The following is a 25,750-nucleotide window of genomic DNA, read 5'->3' as shown; positions in this document are numbered from 1 at the left end:
TTCAAATATAAACTACACAGAAGCATTGTATGAAACTTCTTTCTGTTCTGTGCATTCAACTAACAGAGTTGAACCTTACTTTTGATTGAGCCTTTCTGAAACACTCTTTCTGTAGAAACTGCAATTGGACATTCTGAGCGCTAAGAGGCCTATATTGGGAAAAATAATATCTTCAAATAAAAACTACACAGAAGCATTGTGTGAAACTTATTTCTGATATGTTCATTAAGCTAACAGAGTTAAACCATACTTTGGATTGCGCAGTTCTGAACACTCTTTCTGTAGAAAATGCAAGTTTACATTCGGATCGCTAAGAGGGTAATAGTGGAAAAAGGAATATATTCAAATATAAACTACACAGTAGCATTCTGTGAAAATTCTTTCTGTTCTGTGCATTCAACTAACAGAGTTGAACTTTACTTTTGATTGAGCCGTTCTGAAACACTCTTTCTGTAGAAACTGCAATTGGACATGCTAAGCGCTAAGAGGCCTACATTGGGAAAAAGAATATCTTCAAATAAAAACTACACTGATGCATTCTGTGAAACTTATTTCTGATATGTGAATTCAGTTAACAGAGATAAAACATATTTTTGATTGAGCAGTTATGAAACACTCTTTTTGTAGAAAATGCAAGTGGAGATTCGGAGCGCTAAGAGGGTAATAGTGGAAAAAGGAATGTCTTCAAATATAAACTCCACAGAATCTTTCGGTGAAACTTCTTTCTGATCTGTGCATTCAGCTAACAGAGTTAAACCATACTTTTGATTGAGCAGATCTGAACACTCTTTCTGTAGAAAATGCAACTGGACATTTGGAGCGCGAAGAGCGTGGTAGTGGAAAAAGTAATATATTCAAATATAAACTACACAGAAGCATTCTGTGAAACTTCCTTCTGATCTGAGCATTCAGCTAACAGAGTTAAACCATACTTTTGATTGAGCAGTTTTGAAACACTCTGTCTGTAGAAAATGCAACTGGACATTCGTAGCGCTAAGTGGGTAATAGTGGAAAAAAGAATATGTTCAAATATAAACTACACAGAAGCATTGTATGAAACTTCTTTCTGTTCTGTGCATTCAACTAACAGAGTTGAACCTTACTTTTGATTGAGCCGTTCTGAAACACTCTTTCTGTAGAAAATGCAATTAGACATTCTGAGCGCTAAGAGGCCTATATTGGGAAATAGAATGTCTACAAATAAAAACTACACAGAAGAATTGTGTGAAACTTCTTTCTGTTCTCTTTGTTCAACTAAAAGAGTTGAACCTTAGTTTTGATTGAGCCGTTCTGAAACACTCTTTCTGTAGAAAATGCAAGTGGAGATTCGGAGCGCTAAGAGGGTAATAGTGGAAAAAGGAATGTCTCCAAATATAAACTACACAGAATCATTCTGTGAAACTTCTTTCTGATCTGTGAATTCAGCTAACAGAGTTAAAACATACTTTTGATTGAGCAGATCTGAACACTCTTTCTGTAGAAAATGCAACTGGATATTTGGAGCGCTAAGAGAGTAGTAGTGGAAAAAGGAATATATTCAAATATAAACTACACAGAAGCATTCTGTGAAACTTCTTTCTGATCTGAGCATTCAGCTAACAGAGTTAAACCATACTTTTGATTGAGCAGTTTTGAAACACTCTGACTGTAGAAAATGCAACTGGACATTCGTAGCGCTAAGTGGATAATAGTGGAAAAAGAATATGTTCAAATATAAACTACACAGAAGCATTGTATGAAACTTCTTTCTGTTCTGTGCATTCAACTAACAGAGTTGAACCTTACTTTTGATTGAGCCTTTCTGAAACACTCTTTCTGTAGAAACTGCAATTGGACATTCTGAGCGCTAAGAGGCCTATATTGGGAAAAATAATATCTTCAAATAAAAACTACACAGAAGCATTGTGTGAAACTTATTTCTGATATGTTCATTAAGCTAACAGAGTTAAACCATACTTTGGATTGCGCAGTTCTGAACACTCTTTCTGTAGAAAATGCAAGTTTACATTCGGAGCGCTAAGAGGGTAATAGTGGAAAAAGGAATATATTCAAATATAAACTACACAGTAGCATTCTGTGAAAATTCTTTCTGTTCTGTGCATTCAACTAACAGAGTTGAACTTTACTTTTGATTGAGCCGTTCTGAAACACTCTTTCTGTAGAAACTGCAATTGGACATGCTAAGCGCTAAGAGGCCTACATTGGGAAAAAGAATATCTTCAAATAAAAACTACACTGATGCATTCTGTGAAACTTATTTCTGATCTGTGAATTCAGTTAACAGAGATAAAACATATTTTTGATTGAGCAGTTATGAAACACTCTTTTTGTAGAAAATGCAAGTGGAGATTCGGAGCGCTAAGAGGGTAATAGTGGAAAAAGGAATGTCTTCAAATATAAACTCCACAGAATCTTTCGGTGAAACTTCTTTCTGATCTGTGCATTCAGCTAACAGAGTTAAACCATACTTTTGATTGAGCAGATCTGAACACTCTTTCTGTAGAAAATGCAACTGGACATTTGGAGCGCGAAGAGCGTGGTAGTGGAAAAAGTAATATATTCAAATATAAACTACACAGAAGCATTCTGTGAAACTTCCTTCTGATCTGAGCATTCAGCTAACAGAGTTAAACCATACTTTTGATTGAGCAGTTTTGAAACACTCTGTCTGTAGAAAATGCAACTGGACATTCGTAGCGCTAAGTGGGTAATAGTGGAAAAAAGAATATGTTCAAATATAAACTACACAGAAGCATTGTATGAAACTTCTTTCTGTTCTGTGCATTCAACTAACAGAGTTGAACCTTACTTTTGATTGAGCCGTTCTGAAACACTCTTTCTGTAGAAAATGCAATTAGACATTCTGAGCGCTAAGAGGCCTATATTGGGAAATAGAATGTCTACAAATAAAAACTACACAGAAGAATTGTGTGAAACTTCTTTCTGTTCTCTTTGTTCAACTAAAAGAGTTGAACCTTAGTTTTGATTGAGCCGTTCTGAAACACTCTTTCTGTAGAAAATGCAAGTGGAGATTCGGAGCGCTAAGAGGGTAATAGTGGAAAAAGGAATGTCTCCAAATATAAACTACACAGAATCATTCTGTGAAACTTCTTTCTGATCTGTGAATTCAGCTAACAGAGTTAAAACATACTTTTGATTGAGCAGATCTGAACACTCTTTCTGTAGAAAATGCAACTGGATATTTGGAGCGCTAAGAGAGTAGTAGTGGAAAAAGGAATATATTCAAATATAAACTACACAGAAGCATTCTGTGAAACTTCTTTCTGATCTGAGCATTCAGCTAACAGAGTTAAACCATACTTTTGATTGAGCAGTTTTGAAACACTCTGACTGTAGAAAATGCAACTGGACATTCGTAGCGCTAAGTGGGTAATAGTGGAAAAAGAATATGTTCAAATATAAACTACACAGAAGCATTGTATGAAACTTCTTTCTGTTCTGTGCATTCAACTAACAGAGTTGAACCTTACTTTTGATTGAGCCTTTCTGAAACACTCTTTCTGTAGAAACTGCAATTGGACATTCTGAGCGCTAAGAGGCCTATATTGGGAAAAATAATATCTTCAAATAAAAACTACACAGAAGCATTGTGTGAAACTTATTTCTGATATGTTCATTAAGCTAACAGAGTTAAACCATACTTTGGATTGCGCAGTTCTGAACACTCTTTCTGTAGAAAATGCAAGTTTACATTCGGATCGCTAAGAGGGTAATAGTGGAAAAAGGAATATATTCAAATATAAACTACACAGTAGCATTCTGTGAAAATTCTTTCTCTTCTGTGCATTCAACTAACAGAGTTGAACTTTACTTTTGATTGAGCCGTTCTGAAACACTCTTTCTGTAGAAACTGCAATTGGACATGCTAAGCGCTAAGAGGCCTACATTGGGAAAAAGAATATCTTCAAATAAAAACTACACTGATGCATTCTGTGAAACTTATTTCTGATCTGTGAATTCAGTTAACAGAGATAAAACATATTTTTGATTGAGCAGTTATGAAACACTCTTTTTGTAGAAAATGCAAGTGGAGATTCGGAGCGCTAAGAGGGTAATAGTGGAAAAAGGAATGTCTTCAAATATAAACTCCACAGAATCTTTCGGTGAAACTTCTTTCTGATCTGTGCATTCAGCTAACAGAGTTAAACCATACTTTTGATTGAGCAGATCTGAACACTCTTTCTGTAGAAAATGCAACTGGACATTTGGAGCGCGAAGAGCGTGGTAGTGGAAAAAGTAATATATTCAAATATAAACTACACAGAAGCATTCTGTGAAACTTCCTTCTGATCTGAGCATTCAGCTAACAGAGTTAAACCATACTTTTGATTGAGCACTTTTGAAACACTCTGTCTGTAGAAAATGCAACTGGACATTCGTAGCGCTAAGTGGGTAATAGTGGAAAAAAGAATATGTTCAAATATAAACTACACAGAAGCATTGTATGAAACTTCTTTCTGTTCTGTGCATTCAACTAACAGAGTTGAACCTTACTTTTGATTGAGCCGTTCTGAAACACTCTTTCTGTAGAAAATGCAATTAGACATTCTGAGCGCTAAGAGGCCTATATTGGGAAATAGAATGTCTACAAATAAAAACTACACAGAAGAATTGTGTGAAACTTCTTTCTGTTCTCTTTGTTCAACTAAAAGAGTTGAACCTTAGTTTTGATTGAGCCGTTCTGAAACACTCTTTCTGTAGAAAATGCAAGTGGAGATTCGGAGCGCTAAGAGGGTAATAGTGGAAAAAGGAATGTCTCCAAATATAAACTACACAGAATCATTCTGTGAAACTTCTTTCTGATCTGTGAATTCAGCTAACAGAGTTAAAACATACTTTTGATTGAGCAGATCTGAACACTCTTTCTGTAGAAAATGCAACTGGATATTTGGAGCGCTAAGAGAGTAGTAGTGGAAAAAGGAATATATTCAAATATAAACTACACAGAAGCATTCTGTGAAACTTCTTTCTGATCTGAGCATTCAGCTAACAGAGTTAAACCATACTTTTGATTGAGCAGTTTTGAAACACTCTGACTGTAGAAAATGCAACTGGACATTCGTAGCGCTAAGTGGGTAATAGTGGAAAAAGAATATGTTCAAATATAAACTACACAGAAGCATTGTATGAAACTTCTTTCTGTTCTGTGCATTCAACTAACAGAGTTGAACCTTACTTTTGATTGAGCCTTTCTGAAACACTCTTTCTGTAGAAACTGCAATTGGACATTCTGAGCGCTAAGAGGCCTATATTGGGAAAAATAATATCTTCAAATAAAAACTACACAGAAGCATTGTGTGAAACTTATTTCTGATATGTTCATTAAGCTAACAGAGTTAAACCATACTTTGGATTGCGCAGTTCTGAACACTCTTTCTGTAGAAAATGCAAGTTTACATTCGGATCGCTAAGAGGGTAATAGTGGAAAAAGGAATATATTCAAATATAAACTACACAGTAGCATTCTGTGAAAATTCTTTCTGTTCTGTGCATTCAACTAACAGAGTTGAACTTTACTTTTGATTGAGCCGTTCTGAAACACTCTTTCTGTAGAAACTGCAATTGGACATGCTAAGCGCTAAGAGGCCTACATTGGGAAAAAGAATATCTTCAAATAAAAACTACACTGATGCATTCTGTGAAACTTATTTCTGATATGTGAATTCAGTTAACAGAGATAAAACATATTTTTGATTGAGCAGTTATGAAACACTCTTTTTGTAGAAAATGCAAGTGGAGATTCGGAGCGCTAAGAGGGTAATAGTGGAAAAAGGAATGTCTTCAAATATAAACTCCACAGAATCTTTCGGTGAAACTTCTTTCTGATCTGTGCATTCAGCTAACAGAGTTAAACCATACTTTTGATTGAGCAGATCTGAACACTCTTTCTGTAGAAAATGCAACTGGACATTTGGAGCGCGAAGAGCGTGGTAGTGGAAAAAGTAATATATTCAAATATAAACTACACAGAAGCATTCTGTGAAACTTCCTTCTGATCTGAGCATTCAGCTAACAGAGTTAAACCATACTTTTGATTGAGCAGTTTTGAAACACTCTGTCTGTAGAAAATGCAACTGGACATTCGTAGCGCTAAGTGGGTAATAGTGGAAAAAAGAATATGTTCAAATATAAACTACACAGAAGCATTGTATGAAACTTCTTTCTGTTCTGTGCATTCAACTAACAGAGTTGAACCTTACTTTTGATTGAGCCGTTCTGAAACACTCTTTCTGTAGAAAATGCAATTAGACATTCTGAGCGCTAAGAGGCCTATATTGGGAAATAGAATGTCTACAAATAAAAACTACACAGAAGAATTGTGTGAAACTTCTTTCTGTTCTCTTTGTTCAACTAAAAGAGTTGAACCTTAGTTTTGATTGAGCCGTTCTGAAACACTCTTTCTGTAGAAAATGCAAGTGGAGATTCGGAGCGCTAAGAGGGTAATAGTGGAAAAAGGAATGTCTCCAAATATAAACTACACAGAATCATTCTGTGAAACTTCTTTCTGATCTGTGAATTCAGCTAACAGAGTTAAAACATACTTTTGATTGAGCAGATCTGAACACTCTTTCTGTAGAAAATGCAACTGGATATTTGGAGCGCTAAGAGAGTAGTAGTGGAAAAAGGAATATATTCAAATATAAACTACACAGAAGCATTCTGTGAAACTTCTTTCTGATCTGAGCATTCAGCTAACAGAGTTAAACCATACTTTTGATTGAGCAGTTTTGAAACACTCTGACTGTAGAAAATGCAACTGGACATTCGTAGCGCTAAGTGGGTAATAGTGGAAAAAGAATATGTTCAAATATAAACTACACAGAAGCATTGTATGAAACTTCTTTCTGTTCTGTGCATTCAACTAACAGAGTTGAACCTTACTTTTGATTGAGCCTTTCTGAAACACTCTTTCTGTAGAAACTGCAATTGGACATTCTGAGCGCTAAGAGGCCTATATTGGGAAAAATAATATCTTCAAATAAAAACTACACAGAAGCATTGTGTGAAACTTATTTCTGATATGTTCATTAAGCTAACAGAGTTAAACCATACTTTGGATTGCGCAGTTCTGAACACTCTTTCTGTAGAAAATGCAAGTTTACATTCGGAGCGCTAAGAGGGTAATAGTGGAAAAAGGAATATATTCAAATATAAACTACACAGTAGCATTCTGTGAAAATTCTTTCTGTTCTGTGCATTCAACTAACAGAGTTGAACTTTACTTTTGATTGAGCCGTTCTGAAACACTCTTTCTGTAGAAACTGCAATTGGACATGCTAAGCGCTAAGAGGCCTACATTGGGAAAAAGAATATCTTCAAATAAAAACTACACTGATGCATTCTGTGAAACTTATTTCTGATCTGTGAATTCAGTTAACAGAGATAAAACATATTTTTGATTGAGCAGTTATGAAACACTCTTTTTGTAGAAAATGCAAGTGGAGATTCGGAGCGCTAAGAGGGTAATAGTGGAAAAAGGAATGTCTTCAAATATAAACTCCACAGAATCTTTCGGTGAAACTTCTTTCTGATCTGTGCATTCAGCTAACAGAGTTAAACCATACTTTTGATTGAGCAGATCTGAACACTCTTTCTGTAGAAAATGCAACTGGACATTTGGAGCGCGAAGAGCGTGGTAGTGGAAAAAGTAATATATTCAAATATAAACTACACAGAAGCATTCTGTGAAACTTCCTTCTGATCTGAGCATTCAGCTAACAGAGTTAAACCATACTTTTGATTGAGCAGTTTTGAAACACTCTGTCTGTAGAAAATGCAACTGGACATTCGTAGCGCTAAGTGGGTAATAGTGGAAAAAAGAATATGTTCAAATATAAACTACACAGAAGCATTGTATGAAACTTCTTTCTGTTCTGTGCATTCAACTAACAGAGTTGAACCTTACTTTTGATTGAGCCGTTCTGAAACACTCTTTCTGTAGAAAATGCAATTAGACATTCTGAGCGCTAAGAGGCCTATATTGGGAAATAGAATGTCTACAAATAAAAACTACACAGAAGAATTGTGTGAAACTTCTTTCTGTTCTCTTTGTTCAACTAAAAGAGTTGAACCTTAGTTTTGATTGAGCCGTTCTGAAACACTCTTTCTGTAGAAAATGCAAGTGGAGATTCGGAGCGCTAAGAGGGTAATAGTGGAAAAAGGAATGTCTCCAAATATAAACTACACAGAATCATTCTGTGAAACTTCTTTCTGATCTGTGAATTCAGCTAACAGAGTTAAAACATACTTTTGATTGAGCAGATCTGAACACTCTTTCTGTAGAAAATGCAACTGGATATTTGGAGCGCTAAGAGAGTAGTAGTGGAAAAAGGAATATATTCAAATATAAACTACACAGAAGCATTCTGTGAAACTTCTTTCTGATCTGAGCATTCAGCTAACAGAGTTAAACCATACTTTTGATTGAGCAGTTTTGAAACACTCTGACTGTAGAAAATGCAACTGGACATTCGTAGCGCTAAGTGGGTAATAGTGGAAAAAGAATATGTTCAAATATAAACTACACAGAAGCATTGTATGAAACTTCTTTCTGTTCTGTGCATTCAACTAACAGAGTTGAACCTTACTTTTGATTGAGCCTTTCTGAAACACTCTTTCTGTAGAAACTGCAATTGGACATTCTGAGCGCTAAGAGGCCTATATTGGGAAAAATAATATCTTCAAATAAAAACTACACAGAAGCATTGTGTGAAACTTATTTCTGATATGTTCATTAAGCTAACAGAGTTAAACCATACTTTGGATTGCGCAGTTCTGAACACTCTTTCTGTAGAAAATGCAAGTTTACATTCGGAGCGCTAAGAGGGTAATAGTGGAAAAAGGAATATATTCAAATATAAACTACACAGTAGCATTCTGTGAAAATTCTTTCTGTTCTGTGCATTCAACTAACAGAGTTGAACTTTACTTTTGATTGAGCCGTTCTGAAACACTCTTTCTGTAGAAACTGCAATTGGACATGCTAAGCGCTAAGAGGCCTACATTGGGAAAAAGAATATCTTCAAATAAAAACTACACTGATGCATTCTGTGAAACTTATTTCTGATCTGTGAATTCAGTTAACAGAGATAAAACATATTTTTGATTGAGCAGTTATGAAACACTCTTTTTGTAGAAAATGCAAGTGGAGATTCGGAGCGCTAAGAGGGTAATAGTGGAAAAAGGAATGTCTTCAAATATAAACTCCACAGAATCTTTCGGTGAAACTTCTTTCTGATCTGTGCATTCAGCTAACAGAATTAAACCATACTTTTGATTGAGCAGATCTGAACACTCTTTCTGTAGAAAATGCAACTGGACATTTGGAGCGCGAAGAGCGTGGTAGTGGAAAAAGTAATATATTCAAATATAAACTACACAGAAGCATTCTGTGAAACTTCCTTCTGATCTGAGCATTCAGCTAACAGAGTTAAACCATACTTTTGATTGAGCAGTTTTGAAACACTCTGTCTGTAGAAAATGCAACTGGACATTCGTAGCGCTAAGTGGGTAATAGTGGAAAAAAGAATATGTTCAAATATAAACTACACAGAAGCATTGTATGAAACTTCTTTCTGTTCTGTGCATTCAACTAACAGAGTTGAACCTTACTTTTGATTGAGCCGTTCTGAAACACTCTTTCTGTAGAAAATGCAATTAGACATTCTGAGCGCTAAGAGGCCTATATTGGGAAATAGAATGTCTACAAATAAAAACTACACAGAAGAATTGTGTGAAACTTCTTTCTGTTCTCTTTGTTCAACTAAAAGAGTTGAACCTTAGTTTTGATTGAGCCGTTCTGAAACACTCTTTCTGTAGAAAATGCAAGTGGAGATTCGGAGCGCTAAGAGGGTAATAGTGGAAAAAGGAATGTCTCCAAATATAAACTACACAGAATCATTCTGTGAAACTTCTTTCTGATCTGTGAATTCAGCTAACAGAGTTAAAACATACTTTTGATTGAGCAGATCTGAACACTCTTTCTGTAGAAAATGCAACTGGATATTTGGAGCGCTAAGAGAGTAGTAGTGGAAAAAGGAATATATTCAAATATAAACTACACAGAAGCATTCTGTGAAACTTCTTTCTGATCTGAGCATTCAGCTAACAGAGTTAAACCATACTTTTGATTGAGCAGTTTTGAAACACTCTGACTGTAGAAAATGCAACTGGACATTCGTAGCGCTAAGTGGGTAATAGTGGAAAAAGAATATGTTCAAATATAAACTACACAGAAGCATTGTATGAAACTTCTTTCTGTTCTGTGCATTCAACTAACAGAGTTGAACCTTACTTTTGATTGAGCCTTTCTGAAACACTCTTTCTGTAGAAACTGCAATTGGACATTCTGAGCGCTAAGAGGCCTATATTGGGAAAAATAATATCTTCAAATAAAAACTACACAGAAGCATTGTGTGAAACTTATTTCTGATATGTTCATTAAGCTAACAGAGTTAAACCATACTTTGGATTGCGCAGTTCTGAACACTCTTTCTGTAGAAAATGCAAGTTTACATTCGGATCGCTAAGAGGGTAATAGTGGAAAAAGGAATATATTCAAATATAAACTACACAGTAGCATTCTGTGAAAATTCTTTCTCTTCTGTGCATTCAACTAACAGAGTTGAACTTTACTTTTGATTGAGCCGTTCTGAAACACTCTTTCTGTAGAAACTGCAATTGGACATGCTAAGCGCTAAGAGGCCTACATTGGGAAAAAGAATATCTTCAAATAAAAACTACACTGATGCATTCTGTGAAACTTATTTCTGATCTGTGAATTCAGTTAACAGAGATAAAACATATTTTTGATTGAGCAGTTATGAAACACTCTTTTTGTAGAAAATGCAAGTGGAGATTCGGAGCGCTAAGAGGGTAATAGTGGAAAAAGGAATGTCTTCAAATATAAACTCCACAGAATCTTTCGGTGAAACTTCTTTCTGATCTGTGCATTCAGCTAACAGAGTTAAACCATACTTTTGATTGAGCAGATCTGAACACTCTTTCTGTAGAAAATGCAACTGGACATTTGGAGCGCGAAGAGCGTGGTAGTGGAAAAAGTAATATATTCAAATATAAACTACACAGAAGCATTCTGTGAAACTTCCTTCTGATCTGAGCATTCAGCTAACAGAGTTAAACCATACTTTTGATTGAGCAGTTTTGAAACACTCTGTCTGTAGAAAATGCAACTGGACATTCGTAGCGCTAAGTGGGTAATAGTGGAAAAAAGAATATGTTCAAATATAAACTACACAGAAGCATTGTATGAAACTTCTTTCTGTTCTGTGCATTCAACTAACAGAGTTGAACCTTACTTTTGATTGAGCCGTTCTGAAACACTCTTTCTGTAGAAAATGCAATTAGACATTCTGAGCGCTAAGAGGCCTATATTGGGAAATAGAATGTCTACAAATAAAAACTACACAGAAGAATTGTGTGAAACTTCTTTCTGTTCTCTTTGTTCAACTAAAAGAGTTGAACCTTAGTTTTGATTGAGCCGTTCTGAAACACTCTTTCTGTAGAAAATGCAAGTGGAGATTCGGAGCGCTAAGAGGGTAATAGTGGAAAAAGGAATGTCTCCAAATATAAACTACACAGAATCATTCTGTGAAACTTCTTTCTGATCTGTGAATTCAGCTAACAGAGTTAAAACATACTTTTGATTGAGCAGATCTGAACACTCTTTCTGTAGAAAATGCAACTGGATATTTGGAGCGCTAAGAGAGTAGTAGTGGAAAAAGGAATATATTCAAATATAAACTACACAGAAGCATTCTGTGAAACTTCTTTCTGATCTGAGCATTCAGCTAACAGAGTTAAACCATACTTTTGATTGAGCAGTTTTGAAACACTCTGACTGTAGAAAATGCAACTGGACATTCGTAGCGCTAAGTGGGTAATAGTGGAAAAAGAATATGTTCAAATATAAACTACACAGAAGCATTGTATGAAACTTCTTTCTGTTCTGTGCATTCAACTAACAGAGTTGAACCTTACTTTTGATTGAGCCTTTCTGAAACACTCTTTCTGTAGAAACTGCAATTGGACATTCTGAGCGCTAAGAGGCCTATATTGGGAAAAATAATATCTTCAAATAAAAACTACACAGAAGCATTGTGTGAAACTTATTTCTGATATGTTCATTAAGCTAACAGAGTTAAACCATACTTTGGATTGCGCAGTTCTGAACACTCTTTCTGTAGAAAATGCAAGTTTACATTCGGAGCGCTAAGAGGGTAATAGTGGAAAAAGGAATATATTCAAATATAAACTACACAGTAGCATTCTGTGAAAATTCTTTCTGTTCTGTGCATTCAACTAACAGAGTTGAACTTTACTTTTGATTGAGCCGTTCTGAAACACTCTTTCTGTAGAAACTGCAATTGGACATGCTAAGCGCTAAGAGGCCTACATTGGGAAAAAGAATATCTTCAAATAAAAACTACACTGATGCATTCTGTGAAACTTATTTCTGATCTGTGAATTCAGTTAACAGAGATAAAACATATTTTTGATTGAGCAGTTATGAAACACTCTTTTTGTAGAAAATGCAAGTGGAGATTCGGAGCGCTAAGAGGGTAATAGTGGAAAAAGGAATGTCTTCAAATATAAACTCCACAGAATCTTTCGGTGAAACTTCTTTCTGATCTGTGCATTCAGCTAACAGAATTAAACCATACTTTTGATTGAGCAGATCTGAACACTCTTTCTGTAGAAAATGCAACTGGACATTTGGAGCGCGAAGAGCGTGGTAGTGGAAAAAGTAATATATTCAAATATAAACTACACAGAAGCATTCTGTGAAACTTCCTTCTGATCTGAGCATTCAGCTAACAGAGTTAAACCATACTTTTGATTGAGCAGTTTTGAAACACTCTGTCTGTAGAAAATGCAACTGGACATTCGTAGCGCTAAGTGGGTAATAGTGGAAAAAAGAATATGTTCAAATATAAACTACACAGAAGCATTGTATGAAACTTCTTTCTGTTCTGTGCATTCAACTAACAGAGTTGAACCTTACTTTTGATTGAGCCGTTCTGAAACACTCTTTCTGTAGAAAATGCAATTAGACATTCTGAGCGCTAAGAGGCCTATATTGGGAAATAGAATGTCTACAAATAAAAACTACACAGAAGAATTGTGTGAAACTTCTTTCTGTTCTCTTTGTTCAACTAAAAGAGTTGAACCTTAGTTTTGATTGAGCCGTTCTGAAACACTCTTTCTGTAGAAAATGCAAGTGGAGATTCGGAGCGCTAAGAGGGTAATAGTGGAAAAAGGAATGTCTCCAAATATAAACTACACAGAATCATTCTGTGAAACTTCTTTCTGATCTGTGAATTCAGCTAACAGAGTTAAAACATACTTTTGATTGAGCAGATCTGAACACTCTTTCTGTAGAAAATGCAACTGGATATTTGGAGCGCTAAGAGAGTAGTAGTGGAAAAAGGAATATATTCAAATATAAACTACACAGAAGCATTCTGTGAAACTTCTTTCTGATCTGAGCATTCAGCTAACAGAGTTAAACCATACTTTTGATTGAGCAGTTTTGAAACACTCTGACTGTAGAAAATGCAACTGGACATTCGTAGCGCTAAGTGGGTAATAGTGGAAAAAGAATATGTTCAAATATAAACTACACAGAAGCATTCTGTGAAACTTCTTTCTGATCTGAGCATTCAGCTAACAGAGTTAAACCATACTTTTGATTGAGCAGTTTTGAAACACTCTGACTGTAGAAAATGCAACTGGACATTCGTAGCGCTAAGTGGGTAATAGTGGAAAAAGAATATGTTCAAATATAAACTACACAGAAGCATTGTATGAAACTTCTTTCTGTTCTGTGCATTCAACTAACAGAGTTGAACCTTACTTTTGATTGAGCCTTTCTGAAACACTCTTTCTGTAGAAACTGCAATTGGACATTCTGAGCGCTAAGAGGCCTATATTGGGAAAAATAATATCTTCAAATAAAAACTACACAGAAGCATTGTGTGAAACTTATTTCTGATATGTTCATTAAGCTAACAGAGTTAAACCATACTTTGGATTGCGCAGTTCTGAACACTCTTTCTGTAGAAAATGCAAGTTTACATTCGGATCGCTAAGAGGGTAATAGTGGAAAAAGGAATATATTCAAATATAAACTACACAGTAGCATTCTGTGAAAATTCTTTCTGTTCTGTGCATTCAACTAACAGAGTTGAACTTTACTTTTGATTGAGCCGTTCTGAAACACTCTTTCTGTAGAAACTGCAATTGGACATGCTAAGCGCTAAGAGGCCTACATTGGGAAAAAGAATATCTTCAAATAAAAACTACACTGATGCATTCTGTGAAACTTATTTCTGATCTGTGAATTCAGTTAACAGAGATAAAACATATTTTTGATTGAGCAGTTATGAAACACTCTTTTTGTAGAAAATGCAAGTGGAGATTCGGAGCGCTAAGAGGGTAATAGTGGAAAAAGGAATATCTTCAAATATAAACTCCACAGAATCTTTCGGTGAAACTTCTTTCTGATCTGTGCATTCAGCTAACAGAGTTAAACCATACTTTTGATTGAGCAGATCTGAACACTCTTTCTGTAGAAAATGCAACTGGACATTTGGAGCGCGAAGAGCGTGGTAGTGGAAAAAGTAATATATTCAAATATAAACTACACAGAAGCATTCTGTGAAACTTCCTTCTGATCTGAGCATTCAGCTAACAGAGTTAAACCATACTTTTGATTGAGCAGTTTTGAAACACTCTGTCTGTAGAAAATGCAACTGGACATTCGTAGCGCTAAGTGGGTAATAGTGGAAAAAAGAATATGTTCAAATATAAACTACACAGAAGCATTGTATGAAACTTCTTTCTGTTCTGTGCATTCAACTAACAGAGTTGAACCTTACTTTTGATTGAGCCGTTCTGAAACACTCTTTCTGTAGAAAATGCAATTAGACATTCTGAGCGCTAAGAGGCCTATATTGGGAAATAGAATGTCTACAAATAAAAACTACACAGAAGAATTGTGTGAAACTTCTTTCTGTTCTCTTTGTTCAACTAAAAGAGTTGAACCTTAGTTTTGATTGAGCCGTTCTGAAACACTCTTTCTGTAGAAAATGCAAGTGGAGATTCGGAGCGCTAAGAGGGTAATAGTGGAAAAAGGAATGTCTCCAAATATAAACTACACAGAATCATTCTGTGAAACTTCTTTCTGATCTGTGAATTCAGCTAACAGAGTTAAAACATACTTTTGATTGAGCAGATCTGAACACTCTTTCTGTAGAAAATGCAACTGGATATTTGGAGCGCTAAGAGAGTAGTAGTGGAAAAAGGAATATATTCAAATATAAACTACACAGAAGCATTCTGTGAAACTTCTTTCTGATCTGAGCATTCAGCTAACAGAGTTAAACCATACTTTTGATTGAGCAGTTTTGAAACACTCTGACTGTAGAAAATGCAACTGGACATTCGTAGCGCTAAGTGGGTAATAGTGGAAAAAGAATATGTTCAAATATAAACTACACAGAAGCATTGTATGAAACTTCTTTCTGTTCTGTGCATTCAACTAACAGAGTTGAACCTTACTTTTGATTGAGCCTTTCTGAAACACTCTTTCTGTAGAAACTGCAATTGGACATTCTGAGCGCTAAGAGGCCTATATTGGGAAAAATAATATCTTCAAATAAAAACTACACAGAAGCATTGTGTGAAACTTATTTCTGATATGTTCATTAAGCTAACAGAGTTAAACCATACTTTGGATTGCGCAGTTCTGAACACTCTTTCTGTAGAAAATGCAAGTTTACATTCGGAGCGCTAAGAGGGTAATAGTGGAAAAAGGAATATATTCAAATATAAACTACACAGTAGCATTCTGTGAAAATTCTTTCTGTTCTGTGCATTCAACTAACAGAGTTGAACTTTACTTTTGATTGAGCCGTTCTGAAACACTCTTTCTGTAGAAACTGCAATTGGACATGCTAAGCGCTAAGAGGCCTACATTGGGAAAAAGAATATCTTCAAATAAAAACTACACTGATGCATTCTGTGAAACTTATTTCTGATCTGTGAATTCAGTTAACAGAGATAAAACATATTTTTGATTGAGCAGTTATGAAACACTCTTTTTGTAGAAAATGCAAGTGGAGATTCGGAGCGCTAAGAGGGTAATAGTGGAAAAAGGAATGTCTTCAAATATAAACTCCACAGAATCTTTCGGTGAAACTTCTTTCTGATCTGTGCATTCAGCTAACAGAGTTAAACCATACTTTTGATTGAGCAGATCTGAACACTCTTTCTGTAGAAAATGCAACTGGACATTTGGAGCGCGAAGAGCGTGGTAGTGGAAAAAGTAATATATTCAAATATAAACTACACAGAAGCATTCTGTGAAACTTCTTTCTGATCTGAGCATTCAGCTAACAGAGTTAAACCATACTTTTGATTGAGCAGTTTTGAAACACTCTGTCTGTAGAAAATGCAACTGGACATTCGTAGCGCTAAGTGGGTAATAGTGGAAAAAAGAATATGTTCAAATATAAACTACACAGAAGCATTGTATGAAACTTCTTTCTGTTCTGTGCATTCAACTAACAGAGTTGAACCTTACTTTTGATTGAGCCGTTCTGAAACACTCTTTCTGTAGAAAATGCAATTAGACATTCTGAGCGCTAAGAGGCCTATATTGGGAAATAGAATGTCTACAAATAAAAACTACACAGAAGAATTGTGTGAAACTTCTTTCTGTTCTCTTTGTTCAACTAAAAGAGTTGAACCTTAGTTTTGATTGAGCCGTTCTGAAACACTCTTTCTGTAGAAAATGCAAGTGGAGATTCGGAGCGCTAAGAGGGTAATAGTGGAAAAAGGAATGTCTCCAAATATAAACTACACAGAATCATTCTGTGAAACTTCTTTCTGATCTGTGAATTCAGCTAACAGAGTTAAAACATACTTTTGATTGAGCAGATCTGAACACTCTTTCTGTAGAAAATGCAACTGGATATTTGGAGCGCTAAGAGAGTAGTAGTGGAAAAAGGAATATATTCAAATATAAACTACACAGAAGCATTCTGTGAAACTTCTTTCTGATCTGAGCATTCAGCTAACAGAGTTAAACCATACTTTTGATTGAGCAGTTTTGAAACACTCTGACTGTAGAAAATGCAACTGGACATTCGTAGCGCTAAGTGGGTAATAGTGGAAAAAGAATATGTTCAAATATAAACTACACAGAAGCATTGTATGAAACTTCTTTCTGTTCTGTGCATTCAACTAACAGAGTTGAACCTTACTTTTGATTGAGCCTTTCTGAAACACTCTTTCTGTAGAAACTGCAATTGGACATTCTGAGCGCTAAGAGGCCTATATTGGGAAAAATAATATCTTCAAATAAAAACTACACAGAAGCATTGTGTGAAACTTATTTCTGATATGTTCATTAAGCTAACAGAGTTAAACCATACTTTGGATTGCGCAGTTCTGAACACTCTTTCTGTAGAAAATGCAAGTTTACATTCGGAGCGCTAAGAGGGTAATAGTGGAAAAAGGAATATATTCAAATATAAACTACACAGTAGCATTCTGTGAAAATTCTTTCTGTTCTGTGCATTCAACTAACAGAGTTGAACTTTACTTTTGATTGAGCCGTTCTGAAACACTCTTTCTGTAGAAACTGCAATTGGACATGCTAAGCGCTAAGAGGCCTACATTGGGAAAAAGAATATCTTCAAATAAAAACTACACTGATGCATTCTGTGAAACTTATTTCTGATCTGTGAATTCAGTTAACAGAGATAAAACATATTTTTGATTGAGCAGTTATGAAACACTCTTTTTGTAGAAAATGCAAGTGGAGATTCGGAGCGCTAAGAGGGTAATAGTGGAAAAAGGAATGTCTTCAAATATAAACTCCACAGAATCTTTCGGTGAAACTTCTTTCTGATCTGTGCATTCAGCTAACAGAGTTAAACCATACTTTTGATTGAGCAGATCTGAACACTCTTTCTGTAGAAAATGCAACTGGACATTTGGAGCGCGAAGAGCGTGGTAGTGGAAAAAGTAATATATTCAAATATAAACTACACAGAAGCATTCTGTGAAACTTCTTTCTGATCTGAGCATTCAGCTAACAGAGTTAAACCATACTTTTGATTGAGCAGTTTTGAAACACTCTGTCTGTAGAAAATGCAACTGGACATTCGTAGCGCTAAGTGGGTAATAGTGGAAAAAAGAATATGTTCAAATATAAACTACACAGAAGCATTGTATGAAACTTCTTTCTTTTCTGTGCATTCAACTAACAGAGTTGAACCTTACTTTTGATTGAGCCGTTCTGAAACACTCTTTCTGTAGAAAATGCAATTAGACATTCTGAGCGCTAAGAGGCCTATATTGGGAAATAGAATGTCTACAAATAAAAACTACACAGAAGAATTGTGTGAAACTTCTTTCTGTTCTCTTTGTTCAACTAAAAGAGTTGAACCTTAGTTTTGATTGAGCCGTTCTGAAACACTCTTTCTGTAGAAAATGCAAGTGGAGATTCGGAGCGCTAAGAGGGTAATAGTGGAAAAAGGAATGTCTCCAAATATAAACTACACAGAATCATTCTGTGAAACTTCTTTCTGATCTGTGAATTCAGCTAACAGAGTTAAAACATACTTTTGATTGAGCAGATCTGAACACTCTTTCTGTAGAAAATGCAACTGGATATTTGGAGCGCTAAGAGAGTAGTAGTGGAAAAAGGAATATATTCAAATATAAACTACACAGAAGCATTCTGTGAAACTTCTTTCTGATCTGAGCATTCAGCTAACAGAGTTAAACCATACTTTTGATTGAGCAGTTTTGAAACACTCTGACTGTAGAAAATGCAACTGGACATTCGTAGCGCTAAGTGGGTAATAGTGGAAAAAGAATATGTTCAAATATAAACTACACAGAAGCATTGTATGAAACTTCTTTCTGTTCTGTGCATTCAACTAACAGAGTTGAACCTTACTTTTGATTGAGCCTTTCTGAAACACTCTTTCTGTAGAAACTGCAATTGGACATTCTGAGCGCTAAGAGGCCTATATTGGGAAAAATAATATCTTCAAATAAAAACTACACAGAAGCATTGTGTGAAACTTATTTCTGATATGTTCATTAAGCTAACAGAGTTAAACCATACTTTGGATTGCGCAGTTCTGAACACTCTTTCTGTAGAAAATGCAAGTTTACATTCGGAGCGCTAAGAGGGTAATAGTGGAAAAAGGAATATATTCAAATATAAACTACACAGTAGCATTCTGTGAAAATTCTTTCTGTTCTGTGCATTCAACTAACAGAGTTGAACTTTACTTTTGATTGAGCCGTTCTGAAACACTCTTTCTGTAGAAACTGCAATTGGACATGCTAAGCGCTAAGAGGCCTACATTGGGAAAAAGAATATCTTCAAATAAAAACTACACTGATGCATTCTGTGAAACTTATTTCTGATCTGTGAATTCAGTTAACAGAGATAAAACATATTTTTGATTGAGCAGTTATGAAACACTCTTTTTGTAGAAAATGCAAGTGGAGATTCGGAGCGCTAAGAGGGTAATAGTGGAAAAAGGAATGTCTTCAAATATAAACTCCACAGAATCTTTCGGTGAAACTTCTTTCTGATCTGTGCATTCAGCTAACAGAGTTAAACCATACTTTTGATTGAGCAGATCTGAACACTCTTTCTGTAGAAAATGCAACTGGACATTTGGAGCGCGAAGAGCGTGGTAGTGGAAAAAGTAATATATTCAAATATAAACTACACAGAAGCATTCTGTGAAACTTCCTTCTGATCTGAGCATTCAGCTAACAGAGTTAAACCATACTTTTGATTGAGCAGTTTTGAAACACTCTGTCTGTAGAAAATGCAACTGGACATTCGTAGCGCTAAGTGGGTAATAGTGGAAAAAAGAATATGTTCAAATATAAACTACACAGAAGCATTGTATGAAACTTCTTTCTGTTCTGTGCATTCAACTAACAGAGTTGAACCTTACTTTTGATTGAGCCGTTCTGAAACACTCTTTCTGTAGAAAATGCAATTAGACATTCTGAGCGCTAAGAGGCCTATATTGGGAAATAGAATGTCTACAAATAAAAACTACACAGAAGAATTGTGTGAAACTTCTTTCTGTTCTCTTTGTTCAACTAAAAGAGTTGAAACTTAGTTTTGATTGAGCCGTTCTGAAACACTCTTTCTGTAGAAAATGCAAGTGGAGATTCGGAGCGCTAAGAGGGTAATAGTGGAAAAAGGAATGTCTCCAAATATAAACTACACAGAATCATTCTGTGAAACTTCTTTCTGATCTGTGAATTCAGCTAACAGAGTTAAAACATACTTTTGATTGAGCAGATCTGAACACTCTTTCTGTAGAAAATGCAACTGGATATTTGGAGCGCTAAGAGAGTAGTAGTGGAAAAAGGAATATATTCAAATATAAACTACACAGAAGCATTCTGTGAAACTTCTTTCTGATCTGAGCATTCAGCTAACAGAGTTAAACCATACTTTTGATTGAGCAGTTTTGAAACACTCTGACTGTAGAAAATGCAACTGGACATTCGTAGCGCTAAGTGGGTAATAGTGGAAAAAGAATATGTTCAAATATAAACTACACAGAAGCATTGTATGAAACTTCTTTCTGTTCTGTGCATTCAACTAACAGAGTTGAACCTTACTTTTGATTGAGCCTTTCTGAAACACTCTTTCTGTAGAAACTGCAATTGGACATTCTGAGCGCTAAGAGGCCTATATTGGGAAAAATAATATCTTCAAATAAAAACTACACAGAAGCATTGTGTGAAACTTATTTCTGATATGTTCATTAAGCTAACAGAGTTAAACCATACTTTGGATTGCGCAGTTCTGAACACTCTTTCTGTAGAAAATGCAAGTTTACATTCGGAGCGCTAAGAGGGTAATAGTGGAAAAAGGAATATATTCAAATATAAACTACACAGTAGCATTCTGTGAAAATTCTTTCTGTTCTGTGCATTCAACTAACAGAGTTGAACTTTACTTTTGATTGAGCCGTTCTGAAACACTCTTTCTGTAGAAACTGCAATTGGACATGCTAAGCGCTAAGAGGCCTACATTGGGAAAAAGAATATCTTCAAATAAAAACTACACTGATGCATTCTGTGAAACTTATTTCTGATCTGTGAATTCAGTTAACAGAGATAAAACATATTTTTGATTGAGCAGTTATGAAACACTCTTTTTGTAGAAAATGCAAGTGGAGATTCGGAGCGCTAAGAGGGTAATAGTGGAAAAAGGAATGTCTTCAAATATAAACTCCACAGAATCTTTCGGTGAAACTTCTTTCTGATCTGTGCATTCAGCTAACAGAGTTAAACCATACTTTTGATTGAGCAGATCTGAACACTCTTTCTGTAGAAAATGCAACTGGACATTTGGAGCGCGAAGAGCGTGGTAGTGGAAAAAGTAATATATTCAAATATAAACTACACAGAAGCATTCTGTGAAACTTCTTTCTGATCTGAGCATTCAGCTAACAGAGTTAAACCATACTTTTGATTGAGCAGTTTTGAAACACTCTGTCTGTAGAAAATGCAACTGGACATTCGTAGCGCTAAGTGGGTAATAGTGGAAAAAAGAATATGTTCAAATATAAACTACACAGAAGCATTGTATGAAACTTCTTTCTGTTCTGTGCATTCAACTAACAGAGTTGAACCTTACTTTTGATTGAGCCGTTCTGAAACACTCTTTCTGTAGAAAATGCAATTAGACATTCTGAGCGCTAAGAGGCCTATATTGGGAAATAGAATGTCTACAAATAAAAACTACACAGAAGAATTGTGTGAAACTTCTTTCTGTTCTGTTTGTTCAACTAAAAGAGTTGAACCTTAGTTTTGATTGAGCCGTTCTGAAACACTCTTTCTGTAGAAAATGCAAGTGGAGATTCGGAGCGCTAAGAGGGTAATAGTGGAAAAAGGAATGTCTCCAAATATAAACTACACAGAATCATTCTGTGAAACTTCTTTCTGATCTGTGAATTCAGCTAACAGAGTTAAAACATACTTTTGATTGAGCAGATCTGAACACTCTTTCTGTAGAAAATGCAACTGGATATTTGGAGCGCTAAGAGAGTAGTAGTGGAAAAAGGAATATATTCAAATATAAACTACACAGAAGCATTCTGTGAAACTTCTTTCTGATCTGAGCATTCAGCTAACAGAGTTAAACCATACTTTTGATTGAGCAGTTTTGAAACACTCTGACTGTAGAAAATGCAACTGGACATTCGTAGCGCTAAGTGGGTAATAGTGGAAAAAGAATATGTTCAAATATAAACTACACAGAAGCATTGTATGAAACTTCTTTCTGTTCTGTGCATTCAACTAACAGAGTTGAACCTTACTTTTGATTGAGCCTTTCTGAAACACTCTTTCTGTAGAAACTGCAATTGGACATTCTGAGCGCTAAGAGGCCTATATTGGGAAAAATAATATCTTCAAATAAAAACTACACAGAAGCATTGTGTGAAACTTATTTCTGATATGTTCATTAAGCTAACAGAGTTAAACCATACTTTGGATTGCGCAGTTCTGAACACTCTTTCTGTAGAAAATGCAAGTTTACATTCGGAGCGCTAAGAGGGTAATAGTGGAAAAAGGAATATATTCAAATATAAACTACACAGTAGCATTCTGTGAAAATTCTTTCTGTTCTGTGCATTCAACTAACAGAGTTGAACTTTACTTTTGATTGAGCCGTTCTGAAACACTCTTTCTGTAGAAACTGCAATTGGACATGCTAAGCGCTAAGAGGCCTACATTGGGAAAAAGAATATCTTCAAATAAAAACTACACTGATGCATTCTGTGAAACTTATTTCTGATCTGTGAATTCAGTTAACAGAGATAAAACATATTTTTGATTGAGCAGTTATGAAACACTCTTTTTGTAGAAAATGCAAGTGGAGATTCGGAGCGCTAAGGGGGTAATAGTGGAAAAAGGAATGTCTTCAAATATAAACTCCACAGAATCTTTCGGTGAAACTTCTTTCTGATCTGTGCATTCAGCTAACAGAGTTAAACCATACTTTTGATTGAGCAGATCTGAACACTCTTTCTGTAGAAAATGCAACTGGACATTTGGAGCGCGAAGAGCGTGGTAGTGGAAAAAGTAATATATTCAAATATAAACTACACAGAAGCATTCTGTGAAACTTCTTTCTGATCTGAGCATTCAGCTAACAGAGTTAAACCATACTTTTGATTGAGCAGTTTTGAAACACTCTGTCTGTAGAAAATGCAACTGGACATTCGTAGCGCTAAGTGGGTAATAGTGGAAAAAAGAATATGTTCAAATATAAACTACACAGAAGCATTGTATGAAACTTCTTTCTGTTCTGTGCATTCAACTAACAGAGTTGAACCTTACTTTTGATTGAGCCGTTCTGAAACACTCTTTCTGTAGAAAATGCAATTAGACATTCTGAGCGCTAAGAGGCCTATATTGGGAAATAGAATGTCTACAAATAAAAACTACACAGAAGAATTGTGTGAAACTTCTTTCTGTTCTCTTTGTTCAACTAAAAGAGTTGAACCTTAGTTTTGATTGAGCCGTTCTGAAACACTCTTTCTGTAGAAAATGCAAGTGGAGATTCGGAGCGCTAAGAGGGTAATAGTGGAAAAAGGAATGTCTCCAAATATAAACTACACAGAATCATTCTGTGAAACTTCTTTCTGATCTGTGAATTCAGCTAACAGAGTTAAAACATACTTTTGATTGAGCAGATCTGAACACTCTTTCTGTAGAAAATGCAACTGGATATTTGGAGCGCTAAGAGAGTAGTAGTGGAAAAAGGAATATATTCAAATATAAACTACACAGAAGCATTCTGTGAAACTTCTTTCTGATCTGAGCATTCAGCTAACAGAGTTAAACCATACTTTTGATTGAGCAGTTTTGAAACACTCTGACTGTAGAAAATGCAACTGGACATTCGTAGCGCTAAGTGGGTAATAGTGGAAAAAGAATATGTTCAAATATAAACTACACAGAAGCATTGTATGAAACTTCTTTCTGTTCTGTGCATTCAACTAACAGAGTTGAACCTTACTTTTGATTGAGCCTTTCTGAAACACTCTTTCTGTAGAAACTGCAATTGGACATTCTGAGCGCTAAGAGGCCTATATTGGGAAAAATAATATCTTCAAATAAAAACTACACAGAAGCATTGTGTGAAACTTATTTCTGATATGTTCATTAAGCTAACAGAGTTAAACCATACTTTGGATTGCGCAGTTCTGAACACTCTTTCTGTAGAAAATGCAAGTTTACATTCGGAGCGCTAAGAGGGTAATAGTGGAAAAAGGAATATATTCAAATATAAACTACACAGTAGCATTCTGTGAAAATTCTTTCTGTTCTGTGCATTCAACTAACAGAGTTGAACTTTACTTTTGATTGAGCCGTTCTGAAACACTCTTTCTGTAGAAACTGCAATTGGACATGCTAAGCGCTAAGAGGCCTACATTGGGAAAAAGAATATCTTCAAATAAAAACTACACTGATGCATTCTGTGAAACTTATTTCTGATCTGTGAATTCAGTTAACAGAGATAAAACATATTTTTGATTGAGCAGTTATGAAACACTCTTTTTGTAGAAAATGCAAGTGGAGATTCGGAGCGCTAAGAGGGTAATAGTGGAAAAAGGAATGTCTTCAAATATAAACTCCACAGAATCTTTCGGTGAAACTTCTTTCTGATCTGTGCATTCAGCTAACAGAGTTAAACCATACTTTTGATTGAGCAGATCTGAACACTCTTTCTGTAGAAAATGCAACTGGACATTTGGAGCGCGAAGAGCGTGGTAGTGGAAAAAGTAATATATTCAAATATAAACTACACAGAAGCATTCTGTGAAACTTCTTTCTGATCTGAGCATTCAGCTAACAGAGTTAAACCATACTTTTGATTGAGCAGTTTTGAAACACTCTGTCTGTAGAAAATGCAACTGGACATTCGTAGCGCTAAGTGGGTAATAGTGGAAAAAAGAATATGTTCAAATATAAACTACACAGAAGCATTGTATGAAACTTCTTTCTGTTCTGTGCATTCAACTAACAGAGTTGAACCTTACTTTTGATTGAGCCGTTCTGAAACACTCTTTCTGTAGAAAATGCAATTAGACATTCTGAGCGCTAAGAGGCCTATATTGGGAAATAGAATGTCTACAAATAAAAACTACACAGAAGAATTGTGTGAAACTTCTTTCTGTTCTCTTTGTTCAACTAAAAGAGTTGAACCTTAGTTTTGATTGAGCCGTTCTGAAACACTCTTTCTGTAGAAAATGCAAGTGGAGATTCGGAGCGCTAAGAGGGTAATAGTGGAAAAAGGAATGTCTCCAAATATAAACTACACAGAATCATTCTGTGAAACTTCTTTCTGATCTGTGAATTCAGCTAACAGAGTTAAAACATACTTTTGATTGAGCAGATCTGAACACTCTTTCTGTAGAAAATGCAACTGGATATTTGGAGCGCTAAGAGAGTAGTAGTGGAAAAAGGAATATATTCAAATATAAACTACACAGAAGCATTCTGTGAAACTTCTTTCTGATCTGAGCATTCAGCTAACAGAGTTAAACCATACTTTTGATTGAGCAGTTTTGAAACACTCTGACTGTAGAAAATGCAACTGGACATTCGTAGCGCTAAGTGGGTAATAGTGGAA

This window comes from Symphalangus syndactylus, chromosome 24, assembly GCF_028878055.3.
Source record: "Symphalangus syndactylus isolate Jambi chromosome 24, NHGRI_mSymSyn1-v2.1_pri, whole genome shotgun sequence".
In the NCBI taxonomy this organism is placed as follows: Eukaryota; Metazoa; Chordata; class Mammalia; order Primates; family Hylobatidae; genus Symphalangus; species Symphalangus syndactylus.
The sequence above is the reverse complement of the archived record's forward strand: the minus strand, read 5'-3'. Positions refer to the sequence as shown.